We start from the raw sequence: 25,674 nt of genomic DNA on the forward strand, positions 1-25,674 counted from the left end.
GAATGGGAGGGGGGAACTCAGAAGCTGCTTCTAAATGTGCTGACTTTAGAGCTGTGCATGTCAGTTCTGCATGTTTACATCCATAAATCGAGGCCTGCACACATCCCTGCTTCTGAGTGCCACCTATGGGTGCCATCTTCAAACAAGCATTTGCAATGCAATAGGTCTCGCGTTAGGAACGTTTGAGCTATTGGTATTGTAAATGACACATTTTTTATTTATGTGATGGTTTTGAAAATAGCGAAATTAATAGCTTTGTCATTTACAATGCCAATACTTTTAACTTTTGCAAATGTGACACCTATAGCATTTGTAATGCAATATATGTTGTATGTATGTGACTTAGAAGTATTGATATTACAAATAACAATTGTTTTTATTTATTTTTAATAATTAATACTTAAATAAAAGTTCTTGTAATTTATAATGGCAATAGCTTAAACTTTTGTAAATAACTTTTGTGAAGATTATGTTCAGTGTATTTTATTGTGACGAAAATCCAAGAACAGAAGTGAAATATTAACATCTTTTTGTGACATTTCTAATAAAGCTTGAAACATTGAGAGAACATATGTGAACCAATTGTTGTTGAATGGTTGCACAGATTGATGCTGTGGTGGCTCTGAGTGATGTTCTGGTTGCGACGAGTGATGCTGTGGCGTTCAGTGATGCTGTGGTAGTGCATAGTGATGCTGTGGTGGTGCTGAGTGATGCTGAGTGATGCTGAGTGATGCTGAGTGATGCTGTGGTGATGCTGTGGTGATGCAATAGAGTGTAATTATGTGGTGTGTAATTATGTGGCACTGAGTGGTATTTGGAGTGAATGTTGCGTTGAGCGCAGTGTAATTATGTAGCATATAATTACGTGGCACTGAGTGGTATTGCGTGGAGTGCATGTTGTATTCAGTAGAGATTAATTGTGTGGCATGTAAATATGTGGCACTGAGTGGTATTTGGAGTGTATATTGCATTGAGTGCAGTGTAATTATGTGGCGTGTAATTATGTGGCAGTGAGTGGTATTTGGAGTGTATGTTGCATTGAGCGCAGTGTAATTATGTTGTGTGTAATTATGTGGCACTGAGTGGTATTTGTAGTGTATGTTGCATTGAGTGCAGTGTAATTTGTGGTGTGTAATTGTGTGGCACTGAGTGGTATTTGGAGTTTTTGTTGCGTTGAGCGCCGTGTAATTATGTGGCGTGTAATTATGTGGCACTGAGTGGTATTTGGAGTGTATGTTGCATTGAGTGCAGTGGTATTATGTGGCGTGTAATTATGTGGCAGTGAGTGGTATTTGGAGTGTATGTTGCATTGAGCGCAGTGTAATTATGTAGTGTGTAATTATGTGGCACTGAGTGGTATTTGTAGTGTATGTTGCATTGAGTGCAGTGTAATTATGTGGCATGTAATTATGTGGCACTGAGTGTTATTTGTAGTGTATGTTGCATTGAGTGTAGTGTAAATATGTAGCATATAATTATGTGGCACTGAGTGATATTTGGAGTGTATGTTGCATTGAGTGCAGTGTAATTATGTGGGGTGTAATTATGTGGCACTGAGTGGTAGTTGGAGTGCATGTTGCGTTGAGCGCAGTGTAATTTTGTAGCATATAATTATGTGGCACTGAGTGGTATTTGGAGTGCATGTTGCGTTGAGCGCAGTGTAATTTTGTAGCATATAATTATGTGGCACTGAGTGGTATTATGAGGAGTGTATGTTGTATTCAGTAGAGTGTAATTGTGTGGCGTGTAATTCTGTGACACTGAGTGGTATTGTTTGGAGTGTAATTATGTGGCGTGTAATTATGTGGCACTGAGTGGTATTTGGAGTGTATGTTGCATTGAGTGCAGTGTAATTATGTGGCGTGAATTATGTGGTTTGATGTCATAATCTACCTTTTGCTCCTTAATTTGGAGATTGGTGCTTCAATGTCAAACAGTTCATAATTTACATGACTGCTACCATACAGTGGTTGGCATGTTGAACAGGTTAACTATTCAAGTCTGCTGTTTCCGAGGAGAAACTGGAACAAATGAAGTGAAGTTTTTGTCTGGATCGTATTAATAAGATAAATGAGGAGATTTGTGATGTTTGATTGAAGGGCACACGGCTGGCAGTTATCAACTGTAATCTTCGTGAATTTGTAGTATGAGAATTCTCGCCCAATTACTAAGCCTTAGCAATGTTTACAGTCTCCCTCAATACAGTGTTATTAGTTTGAAAAATAACTAACTAATAGCACAAGTTTACATTTACAAATCGGCCCACTTTGTCATGCCCGGTGAGACAGAAATGTTAGTCGGTTCAATCTGTGGGAGCTTCTAAGCTAATCGCTGCATATCGCATAAGGCCAAACCATGTGACTTTCCGATAAGAAAAAGTAATATTTTGGGGCAACCAACATACATACTATTTTACTTTTTTTCCTAAGACGAACACCTGAGGCCAACAACGACAATCTGATCTGCTTAATAAAATGTTAACAAATCGACCAGTGTTTATTGCACAAACAAATAAATGAAACAACAATTGTACAACAATAACTGGACTCATGTGCAGCCAGCTCCTCCGTTTTAGAAGTGCTAGTGGCTAACGTTCAATTGGATGACCGTCCCATCATTTTAGTGGACACATAGGTGTTAGCCTACATTTAACATGACCAAGCTTATAACTAAAAGAGAAAGTGCGGTCCAGCCTTCCCGTAAAGGCTCGGTGTAAGAAAAACAATGCAGCAATGGAGTGCGATTAAAGATGAAACTGCACCAAAGTGTAATTAAAACACAGGCAAGGCAGGTGAGCTAATTTTCTTTGTATAAAAAACCGAGCAGACTGCTTTAAAGAGTCCCCTTGGGTCTTATCCACTTCTCATACTAGTGCCCACACATTAACACTGGCAGCATCTGAAAGCAAAAACATGGTCCAACCTTTTAGGGGAGGCTCTGCGTAACAAGATAAGCACATTGTTGTTGGACAACCTCAAATTAAACAAGAAAGGGTGGGCAGGGGATAAAAGGCAAGAAATGGGAAATGAAAGGCAAAGGGTGGGAGGGTGGGAAATGAACGGCAAGCAAGGGTGGGAGGGCGGGAAATTAAACAAGTAAAAAAAAAAAAGTACACTGGGAGGGGGAAGGAGAATCGCGAGAGACGGCCTGGCGGCCGTCAAAGTGAAAGTACGGCCAACCGGCCGGCCGTGGGCAGTGAATAAATTAGGGGAGGAGAAATGTCTGAGGCAGAGCGCATGCTGGGGGATGCCTGTAGGAGGGAGGCTGGTGGCTTTGATGTGCACGCGCTTTTCAGCTCAATGCGCTTGGGCATTGAGCTTGCTTTTCGCGGGCTAGCATCAAATCGCCCGATGGTTAAGCTCTGGTTAACCCCAATATCTCTCACAAGCTCAATGCGCAAGCACATTGACAGGCTCGACCTAAAAAATGGATGGATAAGTGGAAGGGGCAGATTGGTGGCTGGATGAAAGGGTGGCAGATGCTTGAGTGAAAGGGTAAATGGATGGATGGATGAGTGAAAGGGTGGTTGGATGGATGAGTGACTGAAATGATGGATGGGAGAGTGAAAGAGTAATGGATGGATGACTTAGTGAAATGGTAGATGGATAGATGCATGGATGAATGAGTGAAAGAATGGATGTAAGGCTGGATGAGCAAAAGGGAGGAGGGATGGATGAATGGATGAAAGGGTGAATGGATAGATGAGTGAAAGAGTGGATGAATGGAGGATGAAAAAAGAATGGATGAATGAGTGAGTGAAATGATGGAAGGATGAGTGAAAGGGTAAATGGATGGATGGATTAGTGGATGGCAACATTAATGGAGTGAAATGCTGAATCGATAGACTGAGTGAAAGCTGGATGGATGGATGAGTGAAAGGATGGATTGATGAGTGAAAGGGAGGGTACATGCATGGCTGGATGAAAGGGTGGGTGTATAGATGATGAAAGTGTAGATGGATGGATGGATGAGTGAGAGAAGGGATGGATGAGTGAATGGGTAAATAAATGGATGAGTGGACGGACGGATGGTTGAAAGGTGAATGATGAGTGAAAGGGTGGATGGATGAATGAATGGGTGGGTGGATGAACAAAAGGATGAATGATTGAATGGATGGATGAATGAAAGGGGCTGGGTATGTGAAAGGGTGGATGCCTGTGTAAAAGGATGGATGGAGATATATGTTTGATGGATAGAGTTGATGATGGATGGATAGGTTTGTAGATGGATGGACATACATAACGTAATGGTGATAGACTGAATGTTGGATGAAAGACTGAACAGATGACAGACCATAAAGTTGAAATGATGGATGTCAGTGAGTGGTTGGAAGGATTAAGGATGAATGCATAGATGTTTGGATGGAAGAGTCAAGCATGCTCTTCTGGGGAGGGTCGTGGTGACTTGCTTCACTTGCTTTGTGCCATAAAAGCCTGGGTTCAAAGTGGGGGTATTTTAATTTACTGACTACTCCCTTCTTCATGACACTCAGTAACAGAGGGATAGAGAGTCATTAGCTAGAGTCTTGAAATAGGTAAACATGGCGGTTCAGCGAGCCAGAGAAAGGAATACGAGAAAGACTGCTGCGGTAGATGGAGGGGGTTCACGGAAAGGGGGCACAGGTGGGTGACACAGATTCGGGATAGGCAACCCCAGGCAGAGAAAGGAAGGATAGGACCGATTAGAGGGAAACAGGAGCTAGAAGGGAACAGTGATAGAAGCAGAGGGAAGGGTTGTTGTAAGAGAAAGAAGGTGGAAAGAAATGGAGATAGAAAGAGCGAGATAGAGGCAGCGAGAGAATGAAGTGGAGATGTTAAGGGAGGGTGGTAGAGGAAAAGAGATAGCGAAGAAGTAATAGGTGAATTGAACAAGAGGGAAACAGGTGCAAGAGGAAAGAGAGAAAGGGAGGGGAGGAAAGAATAGAGATGGAGCAAATGTGAGACAGAGAGATATCTAAACAGAAAGGGTGAGGTAAAGGGCATTGCCAGATGAGAGAAAGATGGGGTCAAGGGGGATAGTGAGAGAGGGCAGAAAGCGACGGTAGAAGTGGTGATCGGGACAAAGAGAATGCCTTGAAGTGCAAGAGAACAAAAAGAGAGCGATTCAGACCAAGTTAACTCAATATAGTTAATGGCGGAAAGAAAGGGGAGCTCTGGGCATAAAGTTAATAAAAGGAATGGGACTGTAAAGCGCAGCAGTGGGCAACAGGATCACCACAGAGGCAGCGCGAGGGAGATACGGGCGATGGGACGTCAGTGAGCAGAGAGGGCGGGGAGTGCTCTCACCTGGCCCCACCTCTCCTCTGCCCTCACTCACACAGAGCGCTCACCTGAGTCGGTAAGAAGCCTCCGCGACGACACCTCCTCAGGACTTCCCCGGCAGGGGCTTTGCTTCAGTCGGTGCCTGCTCACCCGGGACATCGCCTCATAGGGACACCGCTCAAGGGCGCCTCACCTGAGGGCGGAGATGGCAGCAGGAGGGGCCCGGGCGGCGCAGGAGCCCCGGACAGGCAGCGACTAGAGCCCGGCAGCAGTCCTGCGGACAGGTACAGAGCCTTCTGACCTTGGGCTGGGACAGGGTGCTTACGGGACTGAGGGGGTCCAAAGACAGGCGCAGAGTGGAGAAACAGGGCCCGGGGAGAGAGAGCGGTAAGAAGGGCGACAGAGCATGACACCGGGGACTGGCAACACGGCACGCCCCAGGGTCACAGGGCGAGGGGCAACTGGGTGGGGGGGGTGGGTAGGTGGGGGGTTTTGAGACACAGGGAAAGGAGTAACCCGGCAAAATCCGAGAGAGTCACAGCTGGTCACACAGAGGGGTAACAGGGCATAACGAGAGGCAACAGGAGGCAGGGAGAGGGGCAACGAGGCACAATGGGGCAGCAGGCAGGACACGGAGATGGGCGACTATGTACGGGGATGGGGAGGGAGGGTGCAGCGCTGGGAAGGGCCAACAACATTAAGCTCGTGCAGAGCTGAAAAACTACTGACACATAGAGAGGCAGCATGATCAGAGACAGGCACAGAGGCAGGAGAGTGCGGAGGGCGAGGGCGCGCATGCCGCAGTGAGGAGCAGTGGGGTCACGGCAGGGAGCGCTGGCGGACACTGCACATTAGTTCCTATTTACAGCAATGTGTAGGCACCATCTGAGAAATGTGTGTGTGCACTTTAACAGGAAGCAAACCGTTTTAAAAGAGTGAGATCGGGTTTAAAGGCAAGTTGCTAGGACTGAAACCGAAACCTTCCATGGGGCGGGACTTCCGTCTTCGGAAGCCCGCGCACGCGCCCACGGAGAGAAGCAGTGCTGGTGACGCGGGGCTCCCATGCCAGAGGGAGAGCCCCGCGGAGGCTGCAAGAATTTATAATGGCGGTAAGTGGGGGTTGGGGAGCGCTTGTATGTATGCGGCGGCGGCGGCGGGGGGGGGCTTGTATGGCGTTGGCGGGGGGGGGCTTGTATGGCGTTGGCGGGGGGTCTCTGTATGTGTGTGTACGCGCGTGCGTGTGTGTAGGTGCGCTCCTGTGTGTGTGCGGCGGGGGGTGCCGGTGAGTGGGGGGAAGTAGGGGGTGCACACGTGTGTGTGTGTGCCTTCCTGCCTGCGTGTGCATGTGTGTATGTGTGTGTTCAGGGAATCTGTGGCAGGGGACGTGCACGGCGCCGGGCTGGGCGTGCGCGTTCGCGCACCCAAATCCGGCAGAAACGCTCGTAACACCCTCTTGTCCCTCATTCCCCCGAGAAGGGCAGCTATAAGTCTCCAGCTGGACGCATCCTTCGGATGCTATTCCAGGCGAGACCTAAAAAGGAGCCAGTATATGTTTTTGCCCAATTGATGACGGGCCATGGGACGGTGTTAATTGGAACGAGCCTATAGACTTAGAGTAACATAGACAGTCAGTCAGTCAAAATACACTTTATTCGATTTTTGTTAAAATCATAAAAGGCAAAGGTAATACATACGTTTAAAATATTTTGAAAGCACCCACAATACATTTATTTACACATCTTAAAAAAGTCAAATATTAAGACGCCATAAAATATTTAAAATTAGGTTAAAATTAATATGTTAGTGCAATTTTAGTTTAAAGCAATACAGTTCTAGGTGTTCTTTTGTTTCTTCCTTTATAAGCGGCTGTAAGGAAACTTCTAACACAGAAAGTGACATGTGCATTGGGTAACAGTTGAAGGAAAAGTAAAACTGGTCTCACTTGTGTAAAGCCCATGGTTTTCAAAAGAGGTATTAGATATTTTCCCCTCTCCGTATTATATAACCCACAAAAGAACATAAAATGAAGGGTATCCTGGTTGGAGAACTGATCACACTCGCAAGGTGGTGCATGCTCTGGTTTTTCCCACACAGGAAAACGACCTAGCGAATAGTGGATCAGGTTCATTCTCAATCTGGTTAATAAAAATCTGTGCAAGGGTTTAGTGACAAATTGCAAATATGGTTCCATTAGAGGGTGAAGAGGATAGGACCAAATGTGCTCCTACTGATGGTTTGTTAACTTCAAGCTCCTCTCTCTCTAGACGGGCTCTCCCCTGGAATTCCTGCTTGATCCATACAATGTCTGCCCTCCTGATATTTGAAGGTGTTGTGTATAGATCGGGTCTCCCAAGGGCAGTGAATGATGACTTTATGTATTTCAACCATAGTATTTTCATTGCCCCCTCCCTTGCAGTCACATCTTTAAGAATACTGTGATTTAAAGACAACTCTGTATTTAACCAGGTATTAGCCCAGAAAAGTAAAGGAGCCATTTTCAGTCCATCTATACTTTAGGGTAGGCCTACTTCCTCGTGTATAGAGTAGGTGGGTGTAGAATTTGGGACCGATTGAATTCGTCTGATAAGCTTGTTTTCTACCCTCTGAAGACTATCCAAGTTAACATACCCCCAAAGAGCTGAACCATAAGAAGCAATGGAAACACACTTGCTTTTGTAGGCTTTCGACACAGCTTCCATTGGTTTGGCCCCTAGTCTTTTCGTGAAGGCCACGTAACATAGACACCATAAAGTATAAGGTTCTCTTTAGCCTTTTGCTACACCCTGGCTTCTCCCCATGCTCTGTTCGTGGATAGTTACACATCTATTAAGGAAGAGAAAGGGAGCACGAGATTCTTAGACAGCTTTGGTAGGCTGGCAGGTTGCAGATAACATCATGGAAGAAGCCCCATGCATTTAGAATCAGTAATGTGCATATGGGGAGCCTAGTTACACATGATGCCATCAGCTTAAATGTTTTCAGAATCAGCAACAACAGGGCTGGTTTATATCACAGGATGGATGGGGACGTTGAGCCATAAAAAACATATTTATTACATGATTTTTGATGGGTTTGTTGTTCTACCTGCGCCTGATACATAAAGCTGCAAGGTATGTTTTGCAGGTGTCCAACTTCCCACTGTCTTAGCGAGATGAAGTGAAAAGAACATCATTCACTGAGCAGGTGACCCCTCCAAGAGGCACATTTAGTGTTGTTAGAAATTGAGGTTTCTTGTTGTCAGGCTATACAGCCTGTCCAAGCAGGAGCCAAATTTCTAGTCAGAGTAAGTCTCTGGTAGCTTAGCACAGAGCAGTGAGGCGTAACTTAAGAGCAATGTGTTAAAGTATTTTTGCACACTTTAACTACAGTAACACAGTGAAAACACCACACAAAGAATCCACACCAGTTTACGAAAACAGAGAAAATTTATCTGAGTAAAATAAGAGCAAAACTCCAATCAGTAGAAATCGAGATATGAATTTTTTAAGATTAAATCCAACAACAGTGCTTAAAAGTCAATAGCACTAAAATGTTACTTGAGGTTGCCCTAGACCAGGGTAAATCCAAAGATCAGGACAACCGCGATGAAGGGCTGGCTGGCTACAGGACCAACGCGGGCCTACTGAAAAAGTAGCTTGAACAAAGCAAGCGTCAGCATCGAAGTCTTCACTGGGTCAGTTCTGATCCACGCAGTTCGGTCGATGTGTTGGAGTCGAGTCTTCCAGTCTGTGTCGAAGATTTTCTCTGTGTCAACATCAAGCCCCACAGTCGGCATTGAAGGATTGGCTCTGCATCGTCATTGGACCTCACAGTCTGGTCATGCGTCATCATCGAATCGGCACTGCGTCCGTGTCAGACGACACTATGTTGGTTCCGATCAACACAAAGATGTCATTGTGTTGATTTTTACTGAAACAGTTGAAGAACTGACTTCTGAGGCCAGGACTGAAGGGGCACCTAAGGCAAGGATAGGAATCTCAGTTTGCAGAGTCCAGCTGCACCAGCAGAGTTGCAAGAAGTCTTTTGCGACCCTGAGACTTCAGAGAACAGGAGGACAGCCAACAAACCTTTGAAGAAACTTGGGTTGAAGGAGGTAGAAAGCAGGTCCAGTCCCTCGCACTCCCAGGCAAGAAGCATCAGGCAGCAGGCCAACACAGCAGAGCAGGTAGTAAAGTGGCAGTACCTCCTACAGCACAGCAATCAGCAGACAGCAGACCAACTCAGTAATGCAGGTAGCAAAGTGACAGTCCGTACTACAGCACAGCAGCTCTTGTTCCAGTCAGAATGTCCTTGGTTTCAGCAAATTTATGATTTGGTGGTATCAGGGGTCCAGTACTTATACCCAAATGTACCTTTGATGTGGGGAGGACTTCAAAAAGGCCTTTGAAGATCACACAGTCCCTCCCTTTCTAGCCCTGGCTCCAGAATCAATACAAGGGGTATTCAGCTCTTTGTGTTGGGACAGGCTCAGCCCTATTCAGGCGCAAATGCCAGCTCCTCCCTCCCAATCTACCTCAGGAAGGCCAATCAGTCTGGTGATGGGGCTTCAGGATGCAAATGTCATACCCCAGCTCCCTTTGTGTGTGACTGTCTAGAGGGAATGCACAAAGCCCACCTATCACCCAACCCAGACATGTATTCAGAGACAGGCCGTGGTACAGAATGGTTAAAGTAAGAAAGTGCAAAATTTCTAAAAGCGGCATTTTCAAGCTTGCAATTTAAAATCCAACTTCACCATAAGTTGTGTCTTTAAATTGTTAGTCCACAGACATCAAACTCCAAATCTCTATCCTTTCCCAATTGTAAATTATATTTGAAATATGTTTAAGGCAATCTCAATGTTAACCTATGGAAGAGATAGGCGTTGCAGTAGTGAAAAAGTAATTTAACAGTTTCCAAAACTCAAAATTATGTGTCTTACCTTTTAAATGCACTGCACCCTGTATAATGAAAAGGAAGGTTTGGACCTGGCAAGTAGGCTAACTTGCCAGGTCGAAATGGCAGTTTAAAACTGCATTGCACAGGTTCTGCAATGGTAGGCCTGAGCCATGTTTAAAGTGCTACTAAAGTGGGTGGCACAATCAGTGCTGTGGGGCCCACTAGTGTCCTTTGATTTACAGGCACTGGACACACAGTGCACTTTACTAAGGACTTTCAAGTAAATTTAAAGTATAGAGCATATGCACTTTAGCACTGGTTAATAGTGGTATAGTACCCAGAGTCCATAAAGCCAGCACAAACAAATTCAGCAAAACAGGGAAGAGGAAGGCAAACTGTTTGGGGGTAACACTGCAGAAAGAGCCATTTCCAGCAAGTGCCATTTGATATTCAGGCAAGTGGGAAAATAGTCTATGGAGGAATGACTCCAGGCCTTGTAGAAAGGGTTGAGGAGTTTGTAAAGGATTTCTATCTTGTGTGGAAAGTGGAGACACCTGCTCAGACTTTCTGTTCTAGTGTGTTGATCCCACAATGTGGGAGACCAACAGCAATATGTTGTGTTGTAAGGTACATTCCCACAGAGAGACTACCAGCTGATAGTACAAAGGGGAGTTGTTGATCCCTTGCCTCCCCGCATAGAAGAGGGCCAAGTTATTTTGTGAGTAAAATATCACCACTGTGGGGGGGCGTGGCTTGGGCAGCCAACATGGCTGATGCAGCTTGAGTGAGCTCCGCGTGTCTACGCCACAAATACTACAATATCTGCCAGAAATCCTACCTCGTGCGGCCCATCGGACATTAGTACCATTGCGCTAATGCCCAGGACCATCTGAGGACCGGAGGTGCGGAGCGGCGGACATCGGCCGGCGTGCTGATCGCTGGAACTGGCTGAGGAGTGACACAGACCTGGGCCTGATGTGGCCCGTCCTTCCCCTGACTTCCGACTTAGTGGTGCCTGCGGCAGATTGTGGGGCCGGATCGGGCCACGAAGGTGAGGTGTGATACCCAGACGTGGGAGCAGGCTGTCGTGGCACCGCTCAAACGCCCTGTCCCCTGAGACTGCTGTGACCCTGCTGCAGCAGCGGATCATTGTGTGATGGCTGCCAGGCCTCACACTGCAGAGTGGTAGGTAGGTAGGGGTCCAGCTAGATCCTTGTTGGGGATGGAGCTTGCCTGGGCCTTGTGCTGGGCGGGTGCGGTCTGCCCTGACGGGCACTGAAGAGCAGGTGGCTTCATGCCGGCTCGCAGATTTCCTTTGGCTGGTCCTCCATGCCACCGGGGCGTGCCCAGGCCCAGCCTCCATGAACCGCTTTCTCCCCCAGTGGCTCAGAGATTTCCTACGAGAGGATATGCTATCTCCCTGTTTCGTAGTGGAGAGAGCCCTACAGGCATTGACAAAGAAACTGCCCCCGGGGGAAAGCCCACGGCCAGTCATTGCTAAACTGCTTAATTATGCAGGCTGAGACACTGTACTGCAGTTCGCCAGGACACACAAGGACCAACTTATATATGAATCCCAGCATATAATGATTTTCCCAGACTACACTCGCCTATTACGACAACAACACCAATCCTTCACGGTGGCAAAAGGGAAACTACGAGATCTAAATATTCAGTATATGCTCCTCTATCCTGCCAGACTACACATCATTTTTAACTCTACGTCTTTCTTTTTTGACACACCCAAAGTGGTTTTCGCATGGATGGATAAACATACTCACCTGAGGCCTCGTACCCCACCGCCTCTGGAGTTGGAATCCTCTCGTGGCTCGCAGAGGAACAGATCTAGAAGGACAAAATCAAAGCGACGACATGGGTCTGGTTCAGATCGGCGCTCTCCAGTCCCGAACAAACAACCTGAACTGAATCAGCTGAAGGAGCCTTTTGTTTCCCAGTTTTCTATTGATGGCCCGATACTTGAAACATTCTGTTCCTACTAAGCACTGAGGTGGCGTGGACAATCAAGCCACGAGGCTGCACAGCCCAGACATTAGAACCCCATGTTGAAGTTTCATGGGAAGGTTGGATACCATTGGCGGAGGGACTCCGGGCTCCTCTGTTGGGGGCTTGGAGTCATGGAGTGTCCTTCACCACGACAGATGCTCCTTGTTCATGGCAGTATCTGGGAGGCAGGAGGGGGTGTTCACTGTTTTTTTTCTCTGTTAGATTAGTGTTGGTTTTCGCACGAGCGCAGGCACATGATCCACATCCCAATATGCTAGGTCCTCAGAGCGCGTGTATAGAGGCTAGATGACTACGCAGACTCACATTTCCCCACTTGGGGATCTGACTGTGTTATCCTGGAATGTCAGGGGGCTACTTAATAAAATCAAGAGGGGCACCGTTAGTATCTGTGCCTCCTTTTTGTAGTCCTGAACGTCAGAACAGTTTCTCTGGACGCATAAAAACTGTTCCACTGGTAAGTTTTCTCTGAGTGACCGTGGGTGTGCACTATCAAATCTTAACAGACTGTTCCTGTCGGTAGGTTTTGTATATAGGGAGCTGCTCAATGTACCATTACCAGCAACAACATTAATATCCAAGGAGATTTTGTCTCTGTCTTTATTTAATGTGAAGCGTAAATGTGGGTTGAGCTGATTAAAATCCAGTTGGTGAAGCCCAGGAGGCTTTCATCATCTCCCTTCCAAACCATGAGGATGTCGTCAATGTATTGGTACCATTTACAGATGTTCCTGGTATATGGGTTAGTTGCCCACATGTGTAGGTCCTCAAAGTGACTCATGTACAGGCAGACAATGCTTGTAGCAAATGTGCTACACATAGACGTACCATGGATCTGAAGGTACAGTTGGTTCTCAAACTTAAAAAAGTTCTCAGTAAGTGCTAGTCATATGAGGGTGATTACCCATTCAACAGGTGCAGTCCACTCCCAGTCTTCTTTGTTGAGCAATTTCTCTCTGACCGCAATGCTCTCGGACTGGGGTATACTAGTATAAAGAGCTTCGACATCAAGGCAGACCAAGATGTTGTCATTCAGATCGTACTCACTGTCAGTTAAGAGGTTAAGTAGGTGTTTGGTATCTTGTACAAAGGATGTGATGCATTTTATCAGTGGACGTAGGAACCAATCAGTATATTTGGACAGTGGTTCAAGAATTGATCCAATTCCTGATACAATCGGTCTGCCAGGTGGAGGTACTTTCCCTTTGTGAATTTTTTGAATTGTGTATGCTACCATATTCACACTCTCCCACACTAACATTCCCACACATCTCTATGGTGTCAGTGCAGCCCTCTAAGCAGAATTCTCTTTCCGGTTGAGTAACATCGGAGTCCTAAACAATCCCTGAAAGGGCAAGCAGGTTCTGCAATATCTTAAATGCCACAGTACGCAATTTGCCTTTCAACAGGAGATACATCTTCCGGAAATCTCATACCTGTGCATCAACATGGAGCACACACCACTATTACTCCTGCTACAGTACATACTCAAGGAGTGTCTGCACCATAATCCATAACAATTTACCAATCCACACCACAGCTTCTGTTTTAGAAGAGGACAGCAGATATATCCTGGTGACCGGGACATTGACAGGACACCTAGTACTATTGGCTAACATATATTCCCCCATTGTTGACTCCCCCGAGTTTTTCCAGATGCTACACACCCAGATTGGATGAATGAACTTTGACCATATAATCATGGAAGGTGACTTCAACCTGCTGTTGGACACCGCGCCAGCAGGGGCGGCTCTAGGCTCATGGCGGCCCTGGGCAGGGAGCGCAGGTAGGGGGATCCCGGAAGAGGGGGTCCGGGCGGGGCAGAGGAACGCAGACGCGGAGGCCAGTGAAGAGGGGGGGTCAGGGTGTTTGGAAGTGGAACAGAGCCGGAGGCCGCCAAATCTCTGCCAGGGGCCGCCACGCAAATATGTATCCATCCTCAGAGGATTATTATATTAAGGATATATATTGGTGTGGCGGCCCCTGGAGTTTGGCGGCCCTGTGCAGGTGCACAGCTTGCACATGCCTAAGGCCGCCACTAGCTCCAGATACTACAACGGTTGCTTCTACTGGTAAGCTTGAATCGCTCCATATCTTGTGTGACATCTATGACATTTATGACCTCCAAGATACCTAGAGACTACGCAGTACCTCAGCACTGGCTTAAACACACTATTTGGCCACCCGCATTACATGGTCCCACACTGATTAATGATTCATCCCCAGGACTATGTGTCCATGGTTGTGCACAATTCAAATTCAACACTTAGCTGGCACGCTCTCAAACCACTCCTTGATCTAAGTTATATTGCACCTTCCCTTAGGCTGTGGCTTGGTGAGGCAATGGTGAAATCCATCAATGGTGATGCAGGCTGCCTTTATTCACTCCGAATTGCGTGCATCGGTGATAAATTGGAATGCTTGGTGGCCACACAGGCCACCTTATGGGAGGCATTTAAAGCATACTTTCAAGGTGTTTGCATTTCTAAGCAATCAGGGGTGTTACGCGATATGCGAATGCTCACCTCAAGAAGGACTTGGCCGCGCTGGACGCAACATATGCCCAGTGACAGGATGAAACCGAAACCATTTAGGTGAACCTCCCTAAATGCAGAATACCGAGATCTAGTCGAATGAGAAGTGCTATTCCTTGGTAAATAAGCCAGGGCCCGTAGATAAAGTGAAGGTGAACTCCCAGGATGCACACTCGCCAACCTCCTGTGACCCCCTAGGGGCTCCTTCTATATTTCTTGAGCATCACCAGGCTGATTGGTTGAGAGTGACCTCTAATGAGGAGGTTTTGACAGCCCTCCTATGATATTACACTCAACTCTACACCTCCTGAACCTCCGGAGATACCACAGCTCAGAAGGCGTATCAAGAGGAGGTAGCTATGGTGTGGTTAACTTCTGCCAATTAACAGTTTCTCTGTGAACCCATCTCCAGTAAGGAGTTTGTACAAGTCCTAGATTCTCTAGACAGTTCTAGGGCCTCTGGCCTGGACGGCTTTACTGGGGAATTCTACAAACATTTAAAGCACTTCCTCACGCCGCACTTTCTAGCCATGTACGCTGAGTCCCTCGAATCTGGCATCCTACCTCAGTCACTGTAGGAAGCAGTAATAACTTTATTCCTCAAACCTGGTAAGGGCCCGCACCAATATGGATCCTACAGACCTTTATCAAATTATTAAACTTCAACAACAAAATATTAGCCAAGGTACTCTCCAATTGCCTTGCTTTACTGATGGAGAAAATCATATCCCTTGGTACAATTGGGATTTGTTCCTCATAGGTCTATTTCTCTGAACCCGCTCAGCATATTCTCTGTCCTTAACAGAATCTATCCAAATGCCCCTATAACGGTCGTCCTTCTGAATGCAGAGAAGGCTTTCAATTCTTTGGAATGACCTTATCTGCACACCACTCTGCGCAATCTTGGCATTCTGCTAAAACTCATTTGGGCCGGCAAATGCCTACAGGTGGGTTGTGACACATTGATATTATCTTATGAGAGGGGTGAGTTTGGCGTCTCGCAACTACATTTGTACTATCTGGCTGCGCAATGTCAGTTTGCCCACCATTGGTTTCATGCTGATGCACACGCGCTTATTGGGCTCCAAGGCTCCCTGTCTAGCAAGGTTCGGATACCACTCAATATACCATGCAGGGTTCACTAGGGGCTCCCAGGGGACTGCTCTCTTCAACCATTGTTGTGTCCCATTTGTGCACATGAAACACTGGGCAGATCCAGGGGGACGATTCATCATAATATCAGGCACAATATATCGGGAACATTTGAACATTGGTAGTATTTACCCCCCCTCTAAGGAAATGCATTCTTTGATAAAATATCCCATCTCTGAGGCGAGCTCCCGGACGGACTGACCCTTCCAGGGGGAGACTGGAATGATGCCATATTATCAATGGCGTTTGTTCCCATGGCACCGCCGCGATCCTGACTACCAGGAAACCCTTACTAGGACAATCCTGGAATATCTAGATGTTAATGCTGCATCAGCCCCATCCAAGGTTACCCTATGGGAGGCCCTGAAGCCCACAGTCCGGAGGGGTCAACGTTCAAATGAGAAACGCGAACATTCCGCCTATCGGACCGAATTAGAAGCCAGCTATGCATCCCTAGAAGCACAATATGTGCAGGAACCCAGCCCCCTCTCTGCCGTAGCATGCTTCATTTGCAACATCAGATACAACAACACCGTATAGGGGAGGCGAAAGAAATCTGGTTGGCATCGCAAAACCGTATTTATGAATGTGGGGACAAATCCAGCAAAATGCTTAATAGATATGTTAAAAATAGGGAGGTCCCCGGCTACTATCCCAATTACTTGAGGCCCGTATAGGGGTCTGCACTCATCTCCAGGGGTGGTCGTCAGACGTCAGGGAATTTGCGCACTACTTCCCTGCATTATATGTGCAACAAGAAGAGATAATGGAAACGCTCATCGCAGAGTTCCTTAGAGATATCCCCCCCAAACTTACGGACCAGGTGCGAGATCACCTAGATACCCCTATCACCATGAATGAATTAGGCGCAGCACTTGTTGCGATGCGCCCAAGGCGGGCCCCAGGCCCCAATGGATTCCCCATGGAGTTTCTTCAGCCACACATGTCCACATTGAGCCCTCACCTGTTAGAGGCAATACATGATGCCTATGAACAAACCCTGCTACCCCGGGATTGTTCTCTTCCTTAAGCCTGGCCGCCCACCTGAAGATCCATCCTCATATCGCCCCATCTCCCTGATCAATTTCGAGCCCAAACTCTTGGGCAAGATCCTAGCCGACCGCCTGCGGGCGTGTATACAGGACCTGATTCATCTAGGTAAAGCTGGCTTTATGCCGCACTGGGCCAGCCATCACAGCATTTGCAGGGGCCACAATGCCATGGCTATGGCATCGGAGTTAGGGCGCCCAGCAGCCATATTATTAGCTGTTATTGAGAAAGCGTTAAATTCCCTCAGCTGGGTGTACCTTTTCCAGCATATATGTCCATCTATTATACACATATCTCACTGCCTTGGTCCCCATCTCAGGACATCTTTCGGCCTCCTTCCCTGTCTGTCATGGCACGTGACAGGGTTGCCCCCTGTCCCCACTCCTATTCGCCCTGGTGGTGGAACCCTCGGAAGTGTGGGTTTGTGGTGACATGGTACTCCAGGGCTTTGAATGGCTGTGGCCGCGACCGTGTCGCACTATATGCGGACGATGTTCTCTTCTTTATGTATGACCCATGGATCTCGGGCCCGCTAATCCTCCAGATACTCTGAGTATTCAGCAAGACTACTGAGCTTCATACCAACCCTTCTAAATCCGTACTATTCCCAGTATATGGAGACCAGGAACGATGTACCTGGCTGGCCCAGCTAACTCACGTGTCCCGGGGCTTTAAATACTTGGGTATTTGCATGTCACCCTGCTCAAAAACCTCATGGGTGCACAATATAAACCTGTTTGTCATCAGTCTTCGAGATGAGACAGCAATATGGTCCTCTCTTCCGCTCTCACTGTATGGGCGTGCAGCAATTTTTTTAATGGTTTTGCTACCTGGAGTACTGTACCGCCTACAGAACTCCCCATATCATATACCGCGGTCATGGTTTGCGCAAGTAAACACCATTCATAATAAATTCCTATGGAATGGTGGCACTACAAACTTGCGCCCAATCAACGTACTGTGGCGGCATTGCAGCTGCTGATGTATATTCCTATTATGCAGCCTCACAATTATTGATTATAAATGAATGGTGGTATAACTCACCAATAGACCCGGTGTTCGCGTTGGAGAATGCAGCGATGGATAGAGTTCCTCTCCTTCGGCTGTTATATAGTGCACAAAACCTAAACGTATTACCCCATGCCAGTAGAACAATGGTCTGGCTCTGGAGATACACAGTAGGGCAGATTGGCTGGCTTGGCCGCCTGACCCAAACGATTCCTCTATGGCATGGTACCTATCTGCGCTCGGTGACTACGCTAGCGGGGTTCCACAGGTGGGACCCAGTGGGTATATCTTCACTTGAAGATGTCATGCAGGGTTCCACCCTAAAGTCTTTCCAACAGTTACAGGTGGAATTTCAGTTTAACAAGACACGATTCCATAAATGCCTTCAGCTACGCCATGCTCTCACCCCATTGATCATTTTTCTGGACACCCTGCCCGAATTCCATCCCCTCGAAGGCCACCTCCTTATGGGAGACCTGGATGCTCATAAAATCCGTCAGATCTACCAGACCCAATGGCCCATGCCAGAATCACATTGCATAAAACTAGAATGGCGTGGCAGGATGACATACCAGAACTGACAGATGATGATTGGACTGAAGCATTAGCCAGCTCTCGTGGAGCGGCTGTGTCCTGTTGATACCGCCTACATTATACGCGCCTTCACCTATGGAAGATGGGGGTCATCCAATCCCCCCTATTTTTATGCTGCGGAAGGGAGCAGGGATCATTCATAAACACAGTGTGGAGCTGCACCGCGTTGCAGCCCTTCTGGCACAAACTTTCAGCCTGCCTGTGTAGGAAACTATCCTGGGATCTTCCTTTTGACCCAAAACTATTTCTTTTGCACAGTACCAACGGGATAGGAGGGAATCGATTCAAGCAGCACCTTCTCTTCTTGTCCCTCACTATTGCCAAGTGTGAAATTGCCCAGCAATGGAAGGGGGCTTCTCCCCCGACATTAGGGAAATAGAGGAAGGGCCAGGACAGCTGCATTTGCTCAGAGATTGCGATGTTCCAGGCTTGTGTTGCCCCCAAAAGCATAGGAAAATATGGTCCTGATGGGCAACATACCGGGAAATAGATTCACCCCCACCCCTCTCAGACTTCCTAGTGAATGATAATGTCCACGATCCCCAGACAACAACATATACATCGCATCTCATCACCGCTCATACATTTATCTAGCTGAATTTCCCAGGATGCACCAAATTGTTTTTGTTATGTTGTATATATGTTCTGCATTAATATGCTATACATGCTTGGTACACCCAAATCATTTTCTTTTTATAATTATTTTTATTGAAATAAAACATCAGCAAGAAACAGGAAACTCAGTACAGAGGATCATTCAACGTTGCATATTATACATCAGGGGGTTAAAAAATGAATCAAGATTTAAACCTGAAAAGGAACTTCACGGGGAGGGGGGGTCATCTAGTACAGCATTTCTGGGTGGTGTACAAATCTCTCCTCTGTGGCGGTTCCAGGGGCCCCACTTCCTGGCCAGATACACCTTTTTCTCCCGAAACATGCACCAATGCAGATTACTCTCCCACGTGTCTAGGGTGGGTGGTTGCACCGTCCCCCACAGTTGAGCGATGTTTTTTTTAGCTAGTGTGGCCCATTGTGTCTGAGAAGTGTTTAAGTTGGAGGGTTCCCATATGTTTAAGAGGCATCTCCTTGCCTCCGGGGACAGGGAGACTCCCAGTACTTTGCTAATTGTGATGTGCACCTTGCGCCAGTAAGAGGTAATGTGCACACATTCCCAGATGGTGTGCATAAAAGTACCTGTGAGGCCCACCCAAATCATTTTTGTCCTGATTATGTGTATGTCGGGCAGTGGCCCAGAACGTACCATGGAAATTCAATAAAATGTGTTGTGAAAAACATCACCACTGTGGATCTTGCCATTGGTAGCTCAAATACAATTATGTAATGGAATGAATCTGATTAATCCTGCAAGGAAATACTTGAGGTTGCTGCACTCTACGGCAATTCCTTGCAGCTCTCTCTGGTGGAACACTGGGACAAGGTGCTGTAACAGCAATTTACACACCCATTCCAGTCTGTCCACCATGTTGACCTTGGAGTGGTGGTTACACACTCCCAAACTTTTAGGTGGATGTGCCTTTCTGCCACTATAGGTCATCAACAAATTGAGTCAACTTTGGGAGTGTGTACATATTCACCGAAGAAAACAAAAGTTAAAGTGATGGTATAGCTAGGTTAAAATGTCTGTTAAAACAGAAAATGTTAAACTCTGCAAACCACTGAAATTCCGTTATAGTCAACTGAAATACCTATAACTTGCACCTTCCATATGCACAATGTGGTCATCAATGATGTCATCAATTATGTCATAGAATATTTCATGAGTGATGTAATATGTGAGGTCATAAGCAGTGCATGGCGAGGGCACACGTTATAGTTACTTTTTATTGAAAACAAACATAAACATGTGTTTTGAATCATTTTTTAATACCATACAGTCACAAAATGCATCCATAAGACCAATCAGAAGGGGCCCCCACACTTCAGCAGAACAGCATACAACTCTAGCTCGGAGTGCTTTAGAAAATGAAGGGACCATGTATTCAATGACCTAGGAGACTTGCTGCAAGGTGTTCTTATATATGTTTCTAGAGGGGCTGCTACTCTCTCTGCAGTGCCCCACAACCTTTAAATAATGCTTATCCGTGCCCTTGCCCCTCCTAAGGACACTCCAAGTATCCTAAAATCCCTATAAAAGGCCCTGCCAGCTCACCTGCCAGCACCCATTCTGGGTGGCGGCGGGAGGCATCAATTCATTTTTTGTTTTGTAGGTGACCCAGTCTGACCCCAACGTTTTCAGCCACTGGGAGCTGTGAGGGAGGCCCATGGCCCCCACAGCCCTGCCGGCTCCCATCCAGCACCCATCCTAGTTGCCAGTAGCTGCTCACTTCACTACTTCTGCCCACCTGGAAGCAGTTTTTGTTTCTGCTCCTGCCGGACAGGAGCAATCCTGACCTCCCTGGTCACAAGAGAGTGGGCATGGACTTACATTTCTGCTGTTGCATGGTTGGAACAGTCTAGTGTTCCCTGCACGTGCTCTTGCGGTAGTCACAGGTGTCAGAAAATTGTTCTGGGGTGTTCCCATGCCACTCTTGCCAAATAAACATACCTCAGGCCCCAGGGAATGGAGTCCCCGCGGCCATTAAATAGCCTGAGTTGGGATGCCTGCCTATTATAAATAATGGAGAGACCCTCTCTCCCCCAGGCCCCGGCACACCCCTGGTTGATTCAAAATGAAAAGTGTGGGGCCCGGGTTTTACATTCTTTTTTACTGCGGTACCAGAATACATGATTTTGTCTCTGTTGGAGGCGTGGGGGGTTTTGGGGGTGGGGGGATCCCTCTCTCCTATATAGGTATTTTTTTTTTCAAGACTCATCCTAAAATTGATACCAAACATCTTTGTTGATGTGAGGCAGCAAATGAATGTAATCTTTTGATCTGCTGGTCCTGTGGTACTATTATGGCCTGAAATATCGTTAATTTTTAACCATAATTTCTCAAAAACTAATGAACGAATTCTTAGTAATTGTGTGAGGAACTTGATCAGGATCAGCAGCTGAAAGCGTGCTGTACGCCCTCCTCATATGAAAGGAATTTAATTTGAAAAGTTTTTGTGTACTTAAAGAAAAGGATGATTGGGTGATACCTACACCACTTCAAATCTCTTGCGTACGCCAGCTGGGGACCATGATGACATGGAATATACTTTGACGATATTTTGCAGGATGCTCATTTTGTAATCCTGGATTATCCTTTTGGAGGTGCTTCCTGTATATTTTGTTTGTCCTGATGATGACCCTGCTTTAAATAACATGCCCAAGGGTCGAAACGTCAACGAATCAACATATGTTGACTTTGTATATATTTTTGTACATAGCACGTATGCACTTTTTTCACTAGTGATCACTCTCACTGTGCCGTCACCTTATAGGAGCACTTTATCATTTGTATGATTTAACTGATAAATAATAAATGCTAAGAATTGATGTTTATATATATATGACTGAGAAGATACATGAAAATAAATGCATTAAATGCATTATTGAAAAACAAATTTTGTAAGGGGTTTACTCTAGCTCTGTTTTGATATTATTGCTGTGAAAGTCAAGGGTTACACGTCCCCCATGGGGACCACCTTTTACATATTTACGGTCCACCCCAGGTCCCTGGGTTACTGGGTTTCCCCTTTTTGTTCTAGAGAAACATCTCCCATATAAGGCTTAATTTAGACAGTCCAGACACGGGGCACCCTCCCAGAGTACGCAAGGGGAATTGTAATATTTTCTATCTATTAATTTTAAACCCAGCTAATTCTCCAAATTCGCCTAGACTATCCAGCAAGTATGGAACAGGGTCCCCTGGCCCTTCAAGTAAAGCAGTGCATCATCTGCATATTGTGGGAGCAGATGAATGGAGTCACCAATCTCATGACCCTGGTCGCCAAGCTTTTCCTGAAGCTTAATGGCCAAGGGCTCCAGCACTGAGGCGAAGAAAAGTGGTGAGAGAGGACAACCCTGTCTGGTGCTGCGCTCTATCGCCCAAAGCACAGACACTATCTTTTCATTACTGACCCTTGCCCTGGGATAGCTGTATAGAAGCTGAACAGGTATGAAGCCACACTGGTCCTCGTGGACCAGTGTCCCCTACCACTGTGCTCAACTGTTATGCCCAGAGTTTACACAGTGCCTTAGTGATGGCAAAAGGTCTGTTGAAGAAGGGGTTCGCTGCCTCCCCACCCGGCTTGTGTACCATACAGACAACTCCCTCTCGCATTGTGGGGGAACTTCCCTGAAAACCTCCATCAGCCTTTCTGTCAGCTGGGTTGCAAAAGATTGGTAAAACTCCATTGGAAAGCCATCTTCTCTCATTTTTTAGCCCCATCAGGACCTCCATCATTTCCTCCAATGTGATCTCTGCTTCGAGTTCCTCTAGAAGTGTCAATGGGACTTAAGTGGCTACGGGGTCAAGTGCAGTTTATTCTACCCTTCTATAGAGTTCAATTAGGTAGTCTCATAGCGTTCTATTGATTGCCACTTGTGTTGTTGCCATCCTGCCATTGGGGTGTCTTAGGGTCATAATAGCGAGTTCCTGCTTTGATAGCCAAGCCAATAATATACTTGGCTTATCCCCCTGTGCAGGTCGCTGCTGGTACTCCTGCAGTGTAAACTTATCCAGTCTGTCCCACGTCTCACCCAGAACTCGCCTTACATGCACTAAATTCACCTGTGTTTCCTTTGAATCTGTCTACTGTATCTGCAGGGCAGATGCCTTTCCCTCCAGTGTCCCTAGTTCCCTACGCAGTTGCTGTCTGATGCCATAGAGCTTGTGCATACATTCCCTCCTTATCACTGCCATAACGCACTATTGGTCGTTGATCCCCAACTATTATTCAGATAGGCGGTCAGTGCCTTGCTTAGCACCCCCCTGCACATAGGTTCTGACAGTTCCTTGAGTGTCAGTATCCAGGAGGGGCCCCACCTCCCACCCTTATCCCATCAATTACCATCAGTACAGGGTGTGGTCCAAGCAGTATCTACCCAGATACCTGGCCACCTGTATCTTAGGGAGCATCATCCCAGATCCTAGTACGCGGTCCAACCGGCTGTAGGTATAATGCAACATAAAATGGTAGGAATATTGTCTGCTAGTTGGTTGCAGTTCCCTGCAGACATCTATGGACCCCATATTCGGCATCACTTGGCGCAAGTCCCCCACCTTGCCAGGTTTTGTATGACGTTTTGAGGAGAACCTATCCAGTATCCGCATAATTGGGAGGTCTAGATAGTGAATCAGTAAGCACTGCATTCTGCTGTAAAATTCTTTATCATCACTATTGGGGGCATAGATGTTAGGCATGCAGAAATATTTCCTGTCCAGTGTTTCCTGGAGGAGGATATAGGATCCTTTGAGGTCTGCTTCTGAGTAAAGTAGTCTACAGGGGACACCGGGATCCACAAAGAGTATGTGGACTAACGCAATGGTCCACTTGACTTTTTTTAGCTTTGCTTTTTCCTAATCAGTTTGGTAAGTCTCCTGCCTGCCCACCCCATACCTTTGCAGGAAGCACAACACCGTTAGGAGTTTAACATAGACCTGGAGACCGTGGACAAGAAATTTGTAACCGTGCATCGATTGAACTATTCTCCTTCTCGTCCCCCACCAAGTGGGTACAGCCTTTCTATCTGTTCATCATACAGTTTCTTTGACAAGAGTCCATGAGTGACCTGTGACTAGATTACCTCCTTCCCCTTTTCCCAACATTAGCTGTTCATAAAATTCCCGCCTCAACTTTCCGAAGCCCTTCCTTGGCAAGCACTCAATAACAACACAACATTGTGCTTGTCCATCATGTGCGAACAGAGTCTCCCCGGAGCCTAACCCTCCCTATACTATACAAGCTTCCCACCAACTAGCCATGTACCCAGAAGATGGCCAATGCTCTGGAGACAGCCTGGAATACTGACCGTGACTGCTTCCTGAATTCATTGTGCGATCCCCCCCTTGACTGCCATTACACTAACCCATCTATTCAGAAAGGCATTGACTCCAGCTTAAGTGGTGGAACAGCTGAGGGTTTGGGGTATCAGTGTGTTATGTTCTTCTGTTAAGCGCTTAGAGACCGGTGGTGATAGGCGCTATATAAACAATCTATAACATACCTTAACATAACATAACATAACAGGTGCTTTCGGCATTGAAGCCGGCACGATGTGGAAAATGTTTTGATATGGCCAGCGGTCTTAACACTGATATATATTTCCTCCAACACTAACAGCTTCATCAGCTTGGCCAGCCATCTTTGCTAAGAGAATCTCTAATAAGATGCCTATAGCAGTTACACTTCATCATCGCAATGGTCGTAGCCCCTAGTAGTCGGAACTTGTGAGGAAGTTCAAAGGGCAACATTGTTTTACACTTTTTGGCCTAAGATCTCAGAGGTCAACTATGACCATACAGTTATAACCTCAGAAGGCCCCTCAGATTTGGGATTCACATCTATGGTAGATGGTCTCTGAGACTTTGAGGTATTGATGTCCAGTCTTATGTGGGTGCCATCTAGGACCACAGCTGCATTCTTCTTGCCCCAGCGGTAAGAAGTAATTTATATATATCTATGCGTTCTCTAAATATATCACTGTATATATATGGCTGTGCCAAAAAGGTATCTACCATTCTCGTCATCTAGCTCAGGGGCTCCAAAATACACCTAACAGAATTACTGCCACAGATGCCCTGCCTTAGGTAAACAAATACAGAAGAAACAAATGATGGTGATGGACGGAATGCTGAATAATGCAAACATTCACCCCCAGTCACTAAGATCTAGGTTTAATCCATTGTTCTTTTGCTCAACACGGCACCCCAGTTTGGACCCAGCCATATGCTAATCAGTCTTGACCCTGTTACTCATGGGAACAGCCCAGACCCAACTGTCAATCCTGGTCCTCCCTGGACTGGAAACAAGCAACATGAGACCAGTTTCGGGCCCTCACCCCTCATAAACCAGACTAGCTTGAATCCAGTGGTGCAGTGAGCATGGGACACACGTCTGGGCATACCCTTTCCACTTAGGGCGACAAATGCAAAAGAAACAAATGATGGACGGAATGCTGAACAAAGCAAACATTCACCCCAGTGACAAAGATATGGTTTTACTCCATTGCACTTTTGCGCACCACCCCTCCCCAGTTTTTACCCAGAAGTATGCAAATCA

The 25,674-nt window shown here is 46.5% G+C and overlaps 1 protein-coding gene across 1 annotated transcript in view; it reads right to left on the reverse strand.

The window, feature by feature from the left end:
- GRK1 (G protein-coupled receptor kinase 1) overlaps positions 1 to 25,674 on the reverse strand; it is a 656,045-nt gene that overhangs the window by 996 nt on the left and 629,375 nt on the right. The gene's annotated exons all lie outside the window — the stretch shown is intronic.

The sequence above is a fragment of the Lissotriton vulgaris genome, chromosome 8 (genome assembly GCF_964263255.1).
Source record: "Lissotriton vulgaris chromosome 8, aLisVul1.2, whole genome shotgun sequence".
In the NCBI taxonomy this organism is placed as follows: Eukaryota; Metazoa; Chordata; class Amphibia; order Caudata; family Salamandridae; genus Lissotriton; species Lissotriton vulgaris.